Source organism: Tamandua tetradactyla, chromosome 2 (genome assembly GCF_023851605.1).
Source record: "Tamandua tetradactyla isolate mTamTet1 chromosome 2, mTamTet1.pri, whole genome shotgun sequence".
In the NCBI taxonomy this organism is placed as follows: domain Eukaryota; kingdom Metazoa; phylum Chordata; class Mammalia; order Pilosa; family Myrmecophagidae; genus Tamandua; species Tamandua tetradactyla.
In genome coordinates, this window is record NC_135328.1 from 91142208 (window position 1) to 91160054 (window position 17847).

The 17847-nt window shown below is 39.0% G+C and overlaps 2 pseudogenes; one reads left to right on the forward strand and one right to left on the reverse strand.

The window, feature by feature from the left end:
* Positions 1–4441: 4441 nt before the first annotated feature.
* On the reverse strand, positions 4442–5185 carry LOC143657004 (microtubule-associated protein RP/EB family member 2 pseudogene; annotated as a pseudogene).
* A 9057-nt stretch (positions 5186–14242) lies between these two features.
* On the forward strand, positions 14243–15359 carry LOC143661050 (nascent polypeptide-associated complex subunit alpha pseudogene; annotated as a pseudogene).
* Positions 15360–17847: the final 2488 nt, after the last annotated feature.

A 17847-nucleotide genomic window follows, 5' to 3' on the forward strand; every position in this document is an offset into this window, starting at 1 on the left:
TGTTCAATGGAGTATTATCAAGTGTCTGGCTGTGAACCTACAGAATAAGTTTCTCCAAAGTTTGATGGGCACTTAATACAAAAGAAAAAAGCAGGCCGTATAGAGATAGATATACTGACTAATGGAATCAAATAAAGTATTCAGATATAGACCCTCTCATCTATGGACAATTGATCTTTGATAAGGTAGTCAAGCCAATTCACCTGGCACAGAACAGTCCCTTCAATAAATGGTGCCTAGAAAACTGGATATCCACATGCAAAAGAATGAAAGGGGATCCATATCTCACAATCTATACAAAAATTAACTCAATCAATCAAAGACCTAAACATTAGCTCTAAGACCATAAAACTATTAGAAGAAAATGTAGGGCAATGTCTTACAAATATTATAATAGGAGGCAGTTTCTTAGACCTTACGCCCAAAGCATGAGCACTGAAGAAAGAAATAAATAGATGGGAACTTCCCAAAATTAAACACTTTTGTGCATCAAAGAACTTTGTCAACGTGAATAAAAAAGTATTTGCAAAGTCCCCTTCGGGGAATGGTGAGAAAGGGGAAAAATTCCACTTCCCCAAGTTGAATTCTTGATATTCTCTCAAGCAGTGCAGACAACCAAAGTTATAGGCTGAGCCACCAATCTTGGGGGGTTGTTCATATGAAACTTAACCCCACAAAGGATAGGTCAAGCCTACTTAAAATTAGGCCTAAGAGTCACCCCCAAGAGAACCTCTTTTGTTTCTCAGATGTGGCCTCTCTCTCCAGCCAACACAACAAGCAAACTCACCACCCTCCCCCTATCTATGTGGGACATGACTCCCAGGGGTGTGGACCTTCCTGGGAACGTGGGACAGAAATCCTAGAATGAGCTGAGACTCAGCATCAAGGGATTGAGAAAAACTTCTTGACCAAATGGGGGAAGAATGAAATGAGACAAAATAAAGTGTTGATGGCTAAGAGATTCCAAACAGAGTCAAGAGGTTATCCTGGAGGTTATTCTTATGCATTAAGTAGATATCACCTTGTTAGTCAAGATGTAATGGAGAGGCGGGAGGGAACTGCCTGAAAATGTAGAAATGTCTGTGTTCCAGTAGCCATGTATCTTGAAGGTGATTGTATAATGATATAGCTTTCTCAATGTGAAAACCTTGTGTCTGATGCTCCTTTTATCTACCTTGTCAACAGACAAGTAAAACATATGGAATAAAAATAAATAATAGGGGAACTAATGTTAAAATAAATTTAGATCTAAATGCCAGTGATCAATGAAGGGGAGGGGTAAGGGGTATGGTATGTATGAATTTTTTCCTGTTGTCTCTTTATTTCTTTTTCTGAATAGATGCAAATATTCTAAGAAATGATCATGATGATGAATATGCAACCATGTGATGATATTGTGAATTACTGATTATATGTGTAGAATGGAATGATCAAAAGTTAAGAATATTTACATTTGTTTGGTGTTTGTTAGTATTTAAAAAAAATAAAAACTTTGTCAAGAAACTAAAAAGACAGCCTACACAATGGGAGACATATTTGGAAATGATATATCAGATAAAGGTCTAGTATCCAAAATTTGTAAAGAGATTGTTCAACTCAACCACAAAAAGGCAGACAACCCAATTACAAAATGGGTAAAATACATGAACAGACACTTCTCAGAAGAGGAAATACAAATGACAAAAAGGCACATGAAAAGATGCTCAACTTCCCTGGCTAGTAGGGAAATGCAAATCAAAACCACAATGAGATATCATCTCACACCCACCAGAATGACCATTATCAATAAAACAGAAAATGACAAGTGCTGAAGAGGATGTGGAGAAAGAGGCACACTTATCTACTGTTGGTGGGAATGTCAAATAGTAAAACTGTGGAAGATGATTTGTCAGTGCCTCAGGAAGTTAAGTATAGAATTGCGATATGGCCTGGCAGCACCATTGCTAGGTATCTACTCAGAGGACATAAGGGCAAGGACACAAACGGACATTGGCACACCAATGTTTATAGTAGCATTTTTTACAATTGCCAAGAGATGGAAACAGCCAAAATGTCCATCGACAGACGAGTGACTAAACAAGTATAACATATATACAAAGCAAAGAAACAAAAAAGCAATAGTTTTCAAAGCACTCTTCAACAAACAGTTACATACAATCCTCTCAAATTCTTCCTTCTAGCTGCTCCAGAATATAGGAGGCTAGAGGGCTTAAATAGTTTTTATCATCACAATCGGCCATTTTTCAGGAAGAGTTTTTCTAGGAATTTATGGCTTCTCTGTTTGTGGCCTCACATGCCCCTCCTCAAAAAACCCACTCTTAAACTTCGGGTATTTATGTAACATCCAAGACTCAGAGACAGAGCTGTGAAGCTCTGAAAGTCAGCAGCACCCCATACAGGAACTGTTTAAAAAGTTAAAAAAGTGATCAGACGTCTAGCAGAGATATGAATGAAGCTGATCTGGATGGGACTAAAGTATATCAGAAGACTGGCTAAAGAACGATATCCTCCATATCTTGAAACTTCTATTTCTGTGTGAGACTAAAGGAAGAGATGTTTATTGGGTACAAAATTTATATTTTGGGTAGTGCATTTCCTAATTTAACTTGTATAGTCAGTTTAGTTGAACACCATAAGTACATGGAATCTTGAATAAGGCATGATATTTTGTTGGTTTGTCCAAGTTAGTGTGACGCCCCAATAAATTCCAGAATGATATGGACAGTGAATAAAGAAGTATTTGCAAAGTCCCTGTTCTAGTTTGCTAGCTGCCAGAATGCAATATACAAGAAATAGAACAGCTTTTAAAAACGAGAATTTAAGAAATTGCTAGTTTACAGTTTTTAGGCTGTGGAAAAGTCCAAATTAAAGCAAGTCTATAGATATGTTCGATCTAAGGCATCCAGGGAAAGATACCTTGGTTCAAAAAGGCCAGTGGGGTTCAGGGTTTCTCTCTCAACTGGAAAGGCACGTGGTGAATGCGGTGTTGTCTGCTAACTTCCTCTCCAGGCCTCTTGCTTCATGAAACTCCACCAGGGGTATAGTTTAAAAGGGAAATTTAATAAGTTATAATGTACAGTTCTAGTACCGAGAAAAAGTCTGAACTAAGGCACCAATAAGAGGTCACCTTCACTCAAAAAAGGCTGATGCTGTCCAGAACACCTCTGACAGCTGGGAAGGCTGGCATCTACTGGTCCCTTTTGCCTAGGCTTCATTGCTTTCATCCTCTGTTTCCTGTGTGGTTTTCTCACTTGGTGTCTGTGGGCCTTCACTTAGCTCCTCCAGGACACAACTCTGGGTTCTCACTTGCTTAGCCTCTCATGGGAGGGCACATGGCGATGTCTGCTGAGCCCTGCATCTCCAAATGTCTGGGTCTCGTGTTGGGCCTGTCAGCTCTGAAGCAACTGTTCCCCAAGCATCTACAGTCTGCTCTGAGCTTTCTCCAAAATGTTATCTCTTTTAAAGGACTCCAGTAAACTAATCAAGACCCACCCTGAATGGGCGGAGTCACATCTCCATCTAATCAAATGGCCATACCCACAATTGGGAGCTCTACATCTCCACTGAGATAATCTAATCAAAAGGGCTTCCACCCTACAGTATTAAATCAGGACATGACTTTTCTGGGGTACACAACAGTATATCTTTTATTCTGCTTAAGTCTTCTAATATAAACATGCTGGCAGTAGACATCATCTTTCCATGATATTAAAGAAAATTTTCAATATTTTACCATTAAGTAGAATGCTTAGTGTCTGAGTTTTTTGTTTTGTTTTGTTTTTAGATATCCTTTATCATCAATTTACCTTCTATTTCTGGTTTTACATTAGTGTTGCATTTTTTTAAGGGCAGCAACTGATACTTTAATAATAGCGTTGTCCACAAGAAAACCTTTACTAGTATAATAAATTCTCTCTCTCTCTCTCTTGAATAAGAATAGTGGTAAGCTGATTGTAGCATAATAATATAAGTACATTGAATGAAGCTGAATGTGAGTATGATTGAGGGAGAAGGGATGGGGGTATATATGAACCAGAAGGAAAGGTAGAGGATAAAGACTGAGATGGTATAATTTAGGAATGCCTAGAGTGAGCAATGATGGTAAGTAAATGTACAAATAAAAAAAAAAAATGTTCTTTCATGAGGGAGAACAAATGAATGTGCTGAAAATAGATGGTATATGGGAAAAAGTACAATCTGTACAAGCTAGGATCTACAGTCAACAGTAATACTGTAATATGCTTCCACTGAATGTAACAAAGGCAATATGCCAAAATTGAACATCAACAAGTCGGGGGCATGGGAGAGGGGTACATGCTCTTTGCGGAAGAAAAGGAAATGTCTTCACATAGATATGGTGGCGAAGGCATGTATATACACTTAGGTTGCATTGTATGATGTGTGAATAAAACTGTTTAAAAATTAACAGAGAGAGCAATTCCTAGAAAAAATGCTCGTCGGCCTGCTCCTCTGCTTCCAGCTCTTCTGGGGGAAGTGGGGACGGGGTGCCTTGTGTTCTTCTGAGACAGAGAACTTTCTCTAGTTGAGGCACAAGGTCATCATTTTCCTGCCCCTCTTCTTGGTAGAGGAGCTCAATCTCTCTCAACTTCCTGAAGTAGAAGTCCCTTTCCTTTTCTACTCCTTCAAGGGCAAGTTTTAACGAATGTACCTGTTCATTAAGCTGTATGACCTGTATTTCCATATCTTTATCAGATTTGGATGCAGAACTGCTGGATGAAGCCCTTTTGGCTGATGAGGAACGGGAAGGTGTGGATCCTGGTTTAGATGCCAGACTTGAATTCTTGATTTAGCTGTACCTGCTGTAGGGGCGTTTGCATGGTGAGACTTTTCTTGGCAGATTGAAGATCTGTTCACCAGGGTCCGGGGAAGGAATTGCATCTTGCCCTTGCCATACCTCTACAGGATAGTACTCTTTCCCATTGTAGTGAGCATCACAGAATTTCATAAACCACTGAATAAAATCCAAGTTGTCCTGGAAACGTCCTTTCACTAGCTTCTCCACTAGAATTACCTTATCAACATTCATTCTCTTAAACGATGCCTGAAGAAGTTAAAAATTGTGGATATACTCATACTCCAACTTTGCTTGAAATTTTACTTTTTTCAAACTAATGCAGCTGGAAAAGAGCATGTCCATGAACTGGCACTAGGCTGCTCCTGAACAAAGCTGGTCTGCTTTTTTTTTCTTTGTGTTTCTGTTTCTGTTTTGTTTTTTTTTTTAATTTTTAAATTAATTAAAAAAAAATTACAGGAAAGAAATACAAACATTCTTAGTATGTGATCATTCCATTCTACATATATAATCAGTAATTCACAATATCATCACATAGTTGCGTATTCATCATCATGATCATTTCTTAGAACATTTGCATCAATTCAGAAAAAGAAATAAAAAGACAACAGAAAAATAAAACGAAAACAGAAAAATTAAACCATACACACCATACCCCTTACTCCTCCCTTTCATTGATCACTAGCCTTTCAAACTAAATTTATTTTAACATTTGTTCCCCCTATTATTTATTTTCATTCCATATGTTCTACTCATCTGTTTACAAGATAGATAAAAGGAGCATCAGACACAAGTTTTCACAATCACACAGTCACACTGTGAAAGCTACACCATTATACAATCACCATCAAGAAACATGCCTACTGGAACACAGCTCTACATTTTCAGGCAGTTCCCTCCAGCCTCTCCATTTCCTCTTGGATAACAAGGTGATATCTACTTAATGCGTAAGAATAGCCTCCAGAATAACCTCTTGACTGTGTTTGGAATCTCTCAGCCATTGACACTTTGTCTCACACTCTTCCCCCTTTTGGTCGAGAGGATTTTCTCAATCCCTTGATCCTGGGTCTCAGCTCATTCTAGGGTTTTTCTCAGTCTCTTGATGCTGAGTCCCAGCTCATTCTCAGATTTTTGTCCCACGTTGCCAGGAAGCTCCACACCCCTGGGAGTCATGTCCCACGCAGACAGGGGGAAGGAGGTGAGTTTGCTTGTAGTGTTGGCTGGAGAGAGAGGCCACATCTGAGCAACAAAAGAGGTACTCTTGGGGGTGACTTTTAGGCCTAGGTCAAGCCTATAGCCTTTGTGGGGTTAAGTTTCATATGAACAAAACCCAAGACTGGGGGCCCAGCCTATACCTTTGGTTGTCCACACTGCTTGTGAGAATATCAAGAATTCAGCTTGGGGAGGTTGAATTTTCCCCCGTTCTCACCATTCCCCAAAGGGGACTTTGCAAATACTTTTCAGCTCACTAATCAAATCACTCTGGGATTCATTGGGGCATCACTCTGGACAAACAAACAAAAACTCATGTCCTACCCAAGGTTCCATGTACTTATGTTGTTCAACCAAGCTATCTACATAAGTTATGTTGGGAAATGCACTAGTCAAAATATAAATTTTGTACCAAATAAACATTTTTTTCTTTAGTCTCACACATAAGTTGAAATTTTAAAATACTAATTACCATTTATTTTCAGCACCCTGCAGTAATGACATTCCTTTGTTCTTCCTCATGCAAAAACATTTTTTAAATTTGTACATTTAGTCACTGTCATTATACACTCTAAGCAATCCTAGATTATACCATCTCAATCTTTATTGTCTATTTTTTAAAATTTTTTATTAATTAAAAAAAATTACAAGAAACAAACATTCCCAACACATATACTCAGCAATTCACAATATCATCACATATTTGTATATTCATCATCATGATCATTTACCAGAACATTAGCATCAATTCAGAAAAAGTGATAAAAAGACAACAGAAAAATATAACAAACAGAAAAAAAAAAGTTTTACAGGCCATACCCCTTACTGATCCCTTTCATTGATCACTAGCATTTCAAACTAAATCTGTTTTAACATTTGTTCCCCCTATTATTTATTTTTATTCCATATGTTCCTCTCATCTGTTGACAAGGTAGATAAAAGGAGCATCAGACACAAGTTTTCACAATCACACAGTCACATTGTGAAAGCTGTATCATTATACAATCATCATCAAGAAACATGGCTACTGAAACACAGCTCTACATTTTCAGGCAATTCCCTCCAGCGTCTCCATTACATCTTGGATAACAAGGTGATATCTACTTAATGCATAAGAATAACCTCCAGGATAACCTCTTGACTCTGTTTGGAATCTCTCAGCCATTGACACTTTGTCTCATTTCACTCTTCCCCCTTTTGGTCGAGAAAGTTTTCTCAATCCCTTGATGCTGAATCTCAGCTCATTCAGGGATTTCTGTCCCGCGCTGCCAGGAAGATCCACACCCCTGGTAGTCATGTCTCACGTAGATGGGGGTGGGGGGGGAGGGTGGTGAGTCTGCTTGCTGTGTTGGCTGGAGAGAGAGGCCACATCTGAGCAACACAAGAGGTTCTCTTGGGGGTGACTCTTAGGCTTAATTTTAAGTAGGATTGACCTATCCCCTGTGGGGTTAAGTTTCATATGAACAAACCCCAAGACTGGGGGCTCAGCCTATAGCTTTGGTTGTCCCCACTGCTTGTGAGAATATCAAGAATTCGACTTGGGGAAGTTGAGGTTTCCCCCGTTCTCACCATTCCCTGAAGGGGACTTTGCAAATACTTTTCCACTCACTGATCAAATCACTCTGGGATTCATCAGGACATCACCTGGACAAACCAACAAAATCTCATGTCCTATACAAAGTTCCATGTACTTAAGGTGTTCAATCAACTATCTACATAAGTTATGTTAGGAGATGCACTAGTCAAAGTATAGATTTGTACCAAATAAACATTTTTTGCTTTAGTCTCACACATTAGTTGAAATTTTTAAATATTAAGTACCATCTATTTTCAGCACACTGCAGTAATGGCATTCTTTTGTTCTTCCTCATGCAAAAACATTTTTTTAATTTGTACATTTAGTCACTATCGTTATACACTCTAGGCATTCCTAGATTATACCATGTCAATTTTTATCATCTATCTTTCTTTGTGATTTCATTTATGCCCCAGCCCTCCTCCCTCTCTCATTCTCATATGCAGCTTCATTCAGTGTTTTAACATAATTGTATTACAGTTAGGTAATATTGTGCTGTCCTTTTCTGAGTTTTTATATTCAGTCCTGTTGCACAATCTGTATCCCTTCAGCGCCAATTACCCAATATCTTACCCTATTTCTATCTCCTGATGGTCTCTGTTACCAAGGTAATATTCCAAGTTTATTCACTAATGTCAGTTCATATCAGTGAGACCATACAGTATTTGTCCTTTTGTTTCTGGCTAATCACACTCAGTATAATGTCCTTAAGGTCCATTCATGTTGTTACATACTTCATAACTTTATTCTGTCTTACAGCTGCATAATATTCCCTTTATGTAAATGTCACAGTTTGTTTAGCCAACTGTCTGTTGATGGACATTTTGGCTGTTTCCATCTCTTGGTAATTGTTAATAATGCTGCTATAAACATTGGTGTGTAAATGTCCATTTGTGTCCTTGGCCGCGTGTCCTTTGAGTAGAGACAGCATATAGATGGGTCCTGTTTTTTAATCCATTCTGCCAGACTATGTCTTTTAATTGGAGAGTTTAATCCATTAACATTCAGTGTTATTACTTCATGGGTGGTACTTTCTTCTACTATTTTGCCTTCTGGATTTTATATGTCATATGTAATTTTCCTTCTTTTTACCTTTACTCATAGTCTTCCTTTCTACACTCTTCTCCACACCTCTCTCTTCTGTCTTTGTATCTGTCTCTAGTGTTCCCTTTAGTATTTCTTGCAGAGCCGGTCTCTTGGTCACAAATTCTCTCAGTGATTTTTTTGTCTGAAAATGTTTTAATTTCTCCCTCATTTTTGAAGGACAATTTTGCTGGATATAGAATTCTTGGTTGGCAGTTTTTCTCTTTTAATAATTTAAATATATTATCCCACTGTCTTCTCGCCTCCATGGTTTCTGCTGAGAGATCTGCGCATAGTCTGATTGGGCTTCCCTTGTATGTGATGGATTGCTTTTCTCTTGCTGCTTTCAAGATCCTCTCTTTCTCTTTGACCTCTGACATTCTGATTATTAAATGTCTTGGAGCATGTCTATTTGGATCTATTCTCTTTGGGGTATGCTGTACTTCTTGGAACTGTAATTTTAAGTCTTTCATAAGAGTTGGGAAATTTTCAGTGATAATTTCCTCCATTAGTTTTTCTCCTCCTTTTCCCTTCTCTTCTCCTTCTGGGACACCCACAACATGTATATTCATGCACTTCATATTGTCTTTCAATTCCCTGAGTCCTTGCTCATATTTTTCCATTTTTTTCCCTATAGTTTCTGTTTCTTGTCAGATTTCAGATGTTCTGTCCTCCAGTTCAGAAATCCTGTGTTCTGTCTCTCGAAATCTACCATTGTAGTTTTCCATTGTTTTTTTCATCTCTTGTACCATGCCTTTCATTCCCATAAGTTCTGTGATTTGTTTTTTCATACTTTTGATTTCTTCTTTTTGTTCATTCCTTGTCTTCTTTTTATCCTCCCTCAATTCATTGATTTGGTTTTTGATGAGGTTTTCCATGTCTGATTGTACATTCTGAATTAATTGTTTCAGCTCCTGTATGTCATTTGAATTGTTGGTTTGTTCCTTTGACTGGGCCATATCTTCAATTTTCCTAGTGTGATTTGTTATTTTTTGCCATCATCTAGGCATTTAATTACCTTAATTAGTTTATTCTGGAGATTGCTTTCACTTCTTTTACCTAGGGTTTTCTTACTGGATTAATTTGTTGTCTCTCTGTTCTTTGAAATTCAGTTTAGCTTTTTCTGGACCTCTAGCTTAGGTTTTGTGTAACAGAGGAAAATTTTTCAGTTCTTGTTTTCTTGTTTCTTGCCCTGCTTTATGGTTCCTTTTCCCCCCACCCTGAGGAGGGTCTATGTAGGTATTATAGACCCCCGCTGAATTTTCCCAGACCAAACTGGCCTCCCATCAGGAGGAAAGAGTCACTGTGTTGGTTTTCCCTGAGGGTGAGACCCAGCAGGTTTACAGACTTTCCTGTGAAGTCTCTGGGCTCTGTTTTTCTTATCCTGCCCAGTACATGGTGCTTATCTGCCTGCAGGTCCCACCAGCATAAGATAATGCAGTACTTTTAACTTTGGCTGGGGGCGTAGTGGAGACAGAGAAGAGGTTGTAGGCTGATTTTAATGGCTTCAAATTACCAAGCCCTGGTGTCTGAATTCCTTGAGAGAGGGATTCCACCTGAGTTGGGCTTCACCCCTCCCCTGGGGAAGGCATAGTTTCCAGACAAACCCTCAAAATGAGTTTGTTTCTGACTATGCCTGGGGCAGCTGCAGCCTGAGGAGCTCTGCTGCTGTATCCAAAGGCAGTCAAGCCTTTGTAGAAACACAGCCACAAAAACCTCTGTTTCTTTCTTTTTTTTTCCTTTTTCTGTCAGCCCTGCCCCCTTGGTGCTGGGGCAAAAATGAGCTAACTCTGCTTTGACCAGGTTCACCTGAGCTGGGGGCCTATTTTTAGTAGTCAGAATTTGTTAATTAATTCTACAATTGGCGTTTGGTTGGGCTCAGCCCCTGCTGCTGGTAAAGTCTCTTTCCTTTCCCCTCTGGGAAGCAGCCATGGGGGAGGGGCGCCAGCCACCATGGTTTAGGGAACTCATGGTTCTGGCGGGTGTTCACAGCTGGTCCAGCTCGTCCAGACTGGGGTATGCTGTGTGTCTGGTCACTGACGTGGCCCCAGGAGCACTTCTGTATTGTTTCTGGTTATTTACTAGTTGTTCTGGAGGACAAACTAAAACGCGCACATTGCTAAGCCGCCATCTTGGCCTGGAAGTGTGTGTTTCTCAGCTGGTCCGCTTTTGTATACTTTAAAAAGACTGTCATTGACCCACACAATGATTTGTGTCTGTTCCTGGTCTCCTGGGTTATAGAGGTAGAGGTAGCGTACACATTCCATTCCCCACCTGTAGGAACGCCACCAGCACTGTGTGCTTCCAGGAAAAGGATGATGGTCCCATTATCCTAGATGATGTCATTGTTGTTCTTGCCATTTGGGGACAGGGTTTCAGTGGGACCAGGCAGTGGTGCATTTGTGAAAAAGGAAACAGACCACTCTCAACTGGCTGGGTGAGGAAGGTGGGCTAAGTCTTCCCACTCACCTGCTCCATGCACTGACCATGCTCCTACGTTTTGATATGTTGTGTTCTCATTTTCATTGTCTCAAGATATTTACTGATTTAAACTAATAAAGACCATTTCTAAGTAAATACCCCAAAATAATTGAAAGCAGGGATTCACACAGATATTTGCACACCCATTTTCATGGGGCCATTATTCACAATTGCCCAAAAATGGAAGCAACCTAACTATCCAACAACAGATGAATAGAAACACAAAATATGATATATACACACAATGGTATATTTTTCAGACATAAAAAAGAATGAAGTTCTGATGCATGTGACAACATGGATTAACCTTGAAGATATCATGTTGAGTGAAATAAGTCAGATACAAAAGGACAAATATTGTTGACCTCACTGTTATGAAATAATTAGAATGAGGTACTCATAGAGTCAGAATCTAGAATATAGGCTACCAAACGACAGGTGGGAGTAAGGAACAAGAAGTTAAGACTTAAAATGTGTAGAGTTTCTATTTGGGAAGATGGAAAAACTTTGATAATGGAGTTGGTGATGGTAGCACAACATTGTGAATGTAATTACATTGAATTATGTATTTAAGTATGGGGGGGGTTGTTTGTTTGTTTGTTTGTTTTTCATGGGCAGGCACTGGGAATCGAACCCAGGTCTCTGGCATGGCAGGCAAGAACTCTGGCACTAAGCCACTGTGGCCTACCCTAAGTATGGTTTAAAAGAGAAATAATAGGTATATATGTTACTAGAATAAATTTAAAAAAATACATAAAGCTGCACAACACAAGCAGTGAACTTTAACTTAAACCATGAACTATGGTTAACAGTACAATTATAAAAATGTGCTTTCATCAGTTGTAACAAATGTATCACACCAATGCATGGTGTTAATAATAGGGAGGTATATGGGCACCCTGTATTTTATGCATGATTGCTCTATAAACCTGCAACTTCTCTAATTAAAAAAAAAAGTGTGTAGTTTAATGATTTATGTTGATATGAACCCCCTTGCCAGCACTTGAGTCAAGAAACAGAACTTTGACACCCTTCCAAGAAGCACTTTGATATGGCCCATCCCAATTTCAAACCCCTCCCTTCGCCCCCAAATAATCAGTATTCCAACTTTTATAGTAGTCACTTTCTTGTATTTCTTTATGGTTTTATCAACCAAGTGTGCATCCACAGGTACTATAATCTAATCTTTCCCGTTAAGATAAACTGGATATGCCCTTTAAGTGTTCTAACATTCACGTCCCCCCTTCCCTTTCTTTTCCTTACACTTTACTGTTGAAGAACCTGGGGCTTTTAACGTGTAGAATTTCCGTCAGTCTGTATTTTCCTGAGTCCATACACATGGAGCTGTACAACATGTTCCTCTGTCCTCTGTATTTCCTGGAAATGAGTAATTGGATTTTATTTCTTTAAACATAGTATTTATGGTTGTTTTGTAATCTGTATCTTTTAAGTCCAATACCTGAAGTATTTTCAGGTCACTTTCTGCTGCCTGATATTTCTACTAGCAATAGTCAAGGGTGTCTTGTTTTCTTATGACTTTGATTCTTTCCATAGCTCCTTGTTCTTGAAAAAGTATTTGTGGCTTCTTCTAGAGAGGTTTGTTGTTTGCTTCTGCTAGGTCTTTTGAGGCTCTTTCACTCTGGAACCAGTTTTCATAGTTTGAAGTTCCTTGAGTCAATACAAATCCAGGCTACAAATTTGAGCAACAGCTTCCCAGTGAGTGAGTGATCTATTCGAAGATGGAATTTTTTTGTTTTCTTTTTTTTTTCCCTTTTGTAGTCAATGCAAAAGTACACTTCTCCAAAGTTTTAGGGTATGGGTTCACCCTAACCCTTTAAGTATAGCCTATGCTGTCCCAGCTTAATATAGGAAGGGTTAGCTATTAGCATTTTCATTTTGAGAAGTCCTGGACGCTGGTGGCTCTTCCTATGTCCTGTGAAGATACTAAAAACCAAACCAGGTGTTCTGTGATTAGCAAATGTTCCTGAGGCAAGAGTAGCTTTTGTGTTTGTGTGCTCCATTTGCTTCCTGGGTTCCCACTTTCCTTTGTTTTTGGCCCAATAGTTCTTGATTATCTTGACAGCAATTTGATGCTTTTTTGATCAAGTGTTTTATAGTTTCTTTAGCCCCGTTAGTCATTATCAGTGGGCATACGGATATGAAGAGCCTAGCCCACCGTAACTGGAAATAATTTGAATTTCATCCATTTCCTTCAGTCTGTTGCTTTTATATTTCATGACACCATGCTGGATGTTAAATTTTTGCATTATACTTTTTTTTTCTTACCTATGAGCTTTGTAATCCTTGCTCCATTTTCTTCAAGCATTGAATTTGGCTATGGAGGTAGTTGAAGCCTGCCTGTTTTCCCCCACCCTTTATAGTTGACATGCTCTTGTTCTATGGATAAACCAATTTTTTTAAGGGTCAGATTTGGAGAAAACTTACTATAGTGAGTCTCTTAGTTATTAGATCCCCCTCTCACAAGACAGGTAGGAAAAGAATAAACCCCAACTTCCAAAGACAGTGCAGGAAACCAACTAAATTTCTTTTGTTCTAATTTTGTGTATTGAGCATATATATCTGCACATATATATGACTGCAGATGCAAATCTGGATCACCATGAACATTCATCATTTATTGATTAGTTAACTATGTGCTATGACAAAGTACAAGGTTGTTACTAAAGCATAAAAGAGAAAGGCCTAATCTAGTTTGGAAGGTTTGGGTAAGTTTCTGTGAATAAATTACATATTAACAAGGGACCTGAAGTGTAAGGACAATTGGTCAAGTGAAAAGTTGTGGAGCGAGACTTGTGAGCAGAGGGAACATTATGTGCAAAGGTCCTGAGGTTGAATGGAACTCTGTGACTTCCAGGAATAGAAAAAATGCCAGTCCTGCTGCAGCATTTTAAGCAAGAGGAGAGTTGCTAAGATGAGTCTAGGAGACAGAGAGAACCCAGGGCAAATAAGGCTTTATGGGCAATGTTTAAAAATTGTGACTTATTAGCACTTTTTTAAGCCAGAGAAAGATTTGATTAAATTTTGGTTTTTATAATACTGTATCACTGTGTCTCAACTGGGGGATGGACATGGGCACAAGTGGAAATGAAGTCACCAGCAAGGAAAAGATTTTAAGGGTCCAACAAATGATTAAGGCATCTTGAAATCTAGTGGTGATAGTGAAGAAGTAAAGAAGCATATTGATTCATAAAACGTTCAGAATAAGATGCTTGGAGTGGATTAGATGTGATGAGATGATTGAGAGCGTTACCAAAGTTTCCTGTAGGACCCAGTTTCCTTCCACTTTACCCATGAAAACAAAGATTTATATTCTCTTTCTCAAATAAGACTTTAATAACTAGGAAGTGGGAAGTAAATATTGAAAATTCGATCAGTATGAAACTCAACAGAGGCAAAGGAAGAGAATCAAATAGGAAGAGAGAAGAAAATGCCTATAAAAAGCTAAGTAGGGTCCCTCTCTTTCTGCCGCCATTTTGGTTCTGTGTTCATCACGTAAAATGCCCGGTGAAGCCATAGAAACTGTCACTGCTACAGAGCAGGAATTGTCAGCCCCAGACTGAGACAGGGTCTGGAACAGAATCTGACGGAGCTGGAGGAACAGGATTCTACACAAGCAACCACACAACAGGCTCAGCTGGTGGAAGCAACTGAAATTGATGAAGAACTAGTCAGTAAAGCAAAACAGAGTCGGAGTGCAAAGAAGGCATGGAAGGCTATGTCCAAACTGGGCCTTCAGCAGGTTACAGGAGTTGCTAAAGTCACTATTCGGAAATCTGAGAATATCCTTTGTCATCATAAAGCCGGATGTCTACAAGAGCCCAGTTTCAAATACCTCCATAGTTTTGGGGGAAGCCAAGATTGAGGACTTATCTCAACAAGCACAACTAGCAGCTGCCGAGAAATTCAAAGTACAAGGTGAGGCTGTCTCGAACATTCAAGAAAACACACAGACTCCAACTGTACAAGAGGAGAGTGAAGAGAAAGAGGTTGATGAAGCAGGTGTGGAAGTTAAGGACATAGAATTGGTCATGTCACAAGCATATGTGTTGAGAGCTGAGGCAGGCTGAGCCCTGAAGAACAGCAGTAATGATATTGTAAATGCTATTATGGAATTAACAATGTAACCATCTGAAAATGAGGAATTTTGGGGGGTGTTTAAGAAGAGTAACCTGCAGCTTGGTTTGAAATCTCTACTATTTCTATCACTAATAAAGTAATGGCTTCTTGTTGGATGAGAAAAAAAAAAGAGCTAAGTCAAAGTTGTAGTTTGGGGGGCTGTTGAGAATCAGAGGAGTTAGAGGAGTTCCATTGAGGACCTACTTTCTTGGCTCAGCCCTGGCTTTGTTCCCACACCATCACCAAGCCCTCTCCCTGCTGTGGATTGAGTTCTGTTTTGTTCCAGCCTGAGTCTAAAGTACAGTGCCTCCTCGTTCCTGATTAGACACAACTTGACTTCCTCGTTAACAGCTACCAATTACTGAGCATCCATTTTGTGCCAAATGCTTCAATCTGCACAAAGCCTATGTATCTCATTCAATCCTTCTAACAACTTTGTGGACAGCATTATCATTGTTTCCATCTTATCAATGTAGAAAATAGGAACACTGAAGTTCCAAGAGTTCATGTCTGTAATTGGCAAAACTGGAATTCCAGCGTTCTTCCCTCCTACTCCAGGGTGTGTGTCTCTGTTTTAGCCTCTCTGCTTCACCTCAGATTCTTATCTCAGCCCATTTTTTTTGTAAACCCAGTCTGGAAATATTACTTAATTTTCTGATGGTTTTACTTGCCTAAGCACTTGGTTTGCCCTTCTTGAACCTGGACTACACCCTGACTCCTAACCCTGCCCTCCGGAAAGGGTCAGAGTCCCACATCTGGGAAAATAACTCATCACCTTAACTTCACTCCAAACATTGAGGATAAGAGGATTAATTTCCAGTCAGCGATGCTACTTGGTCTGCTTGGTCATTTGTTGTTTTCCGATTGGGTAAATCTTTGATCACACCCCTTGCTTTCTTCAAGATTCTCTCTTGATAAAAACCACTTTTTCTTTTGACTGCTATGTGCCTCTGAATGTTGACACAGAGATCTGATAATCCATACAAAGGTACTCAATACAGTCAATAAAAAAGACATTTGGAATAATAATTTTAGCATGGAAAACCATTACCCAAATATCTCAGTTTTACAAAGAAGGGCAACCAAATTATATGCTTAGCATGTTGTTATTTTAAAAAATTATATACATTAAAAACTTTAGATAAATGTAGAAAAAATGAGAGGTTGTTTTAAGTGATTGGATATTAGAGATTTTTGTTACTTTTAAATTTTGTTTTTATTCTTCCCACTTTTAAAAGAACTTCAGCATTAAAATCATATTTATTTTTTAATTAGGAGAAAAGATTAAAAATAACATATTTCTTTGATGTTCTACAACATAGTTGTCTGTTGATTTGGTTCTAGTTCAAAGATAATGGTGTAGCGTGTTTGCAGTAAGATTACTATTTTATTATTTTTTGCTTGTTTCCCCTTTAAATCACTATCATCTGGTTCAATTCTCACAAAGTTGAATCAATTAAATCAAATCAAGTCAATGTACTCAGCATCTACTGGTTTTAACTCAGATATCTGAAAGTCTTGTTTTGTGTCTCCAGAGTACAATTTCTCTTAAGGATGTTAATATGCAGAGCCTGTGAGGGTTTTGTGTTCTTTTAATGTAGTGGTTCTCAGGGACACTTACAAGTCTAGGAAGGTATTAGCCAGGGTTTGTGGGATGTTTCTGGGATTCCCAACAATTTAACAGGCACTGGAGTATAGATTTAAAAAATGGAGTTTGAAGTTGATAGACATGCATGCAAACCCTAGTTTTTCCCTCAACTAAATCTGAAAAAGAAGGCATGTTAAACTAGGCCTCTATTGTCTTGCCTTTAAAATGGAGATAACAATATTGACTTAATGGATTGTGGTGAGGCCTGAATTAGAGTATGTCCACCTAAAGAGTATCAAGTTAAAAACAGATCCAGACTTGGTAAGAGAAACTTTATTCAAAGCCATTATGACAAGAAGGAGAAAGGAACTATCGCAAAAGGGGGAGAGGGACTATTGTGATAGAGAGATACTTGGACCACAATATCTGCTAGCAGCCAAAGGGTTTTCTTTTATGTAGAGGAGATAACAAGGCTAGAAAAAACAGGGTGTGGGCAAGTGGGATGAAAGGGTGGCATGATCAGATAGAAGATCACAGAATGTTTTATCTTGAGTCAGGCACTTTTTTGGAGAGGTCATTAAAGAGAGGTTGTATGCTTTCTCAGGCTAAGGGTCGGCTGAAGTTCAGGTTTTCGGGGGAAGGAGAGAATCTTAGCTAAAGTTTGATTAACAGGCATTTTTTCCCTATTAGTGAGGATAAGCAGTTCAGCTAATCATTTATGAGGTCAGCAGTGAGAATTTGGAGGGTGTGTGCCTGGCTTTGTCATAGATAAACAAGGGGGCCTTACCTAAGTCATATGGGGAAGGGTGGTTCTTTGCAGTAAGCCTTTTTCCAGAACCCAAAACGGTGCGAAGATCACCGTGTCTATTTCCCAGGACCACAGGGCTTAGGTAACATTCAACACTGTGAAGAGCCTGGTGCATGAAAGGTCCTCAGTCAGAAGCATTCATCTTCTCC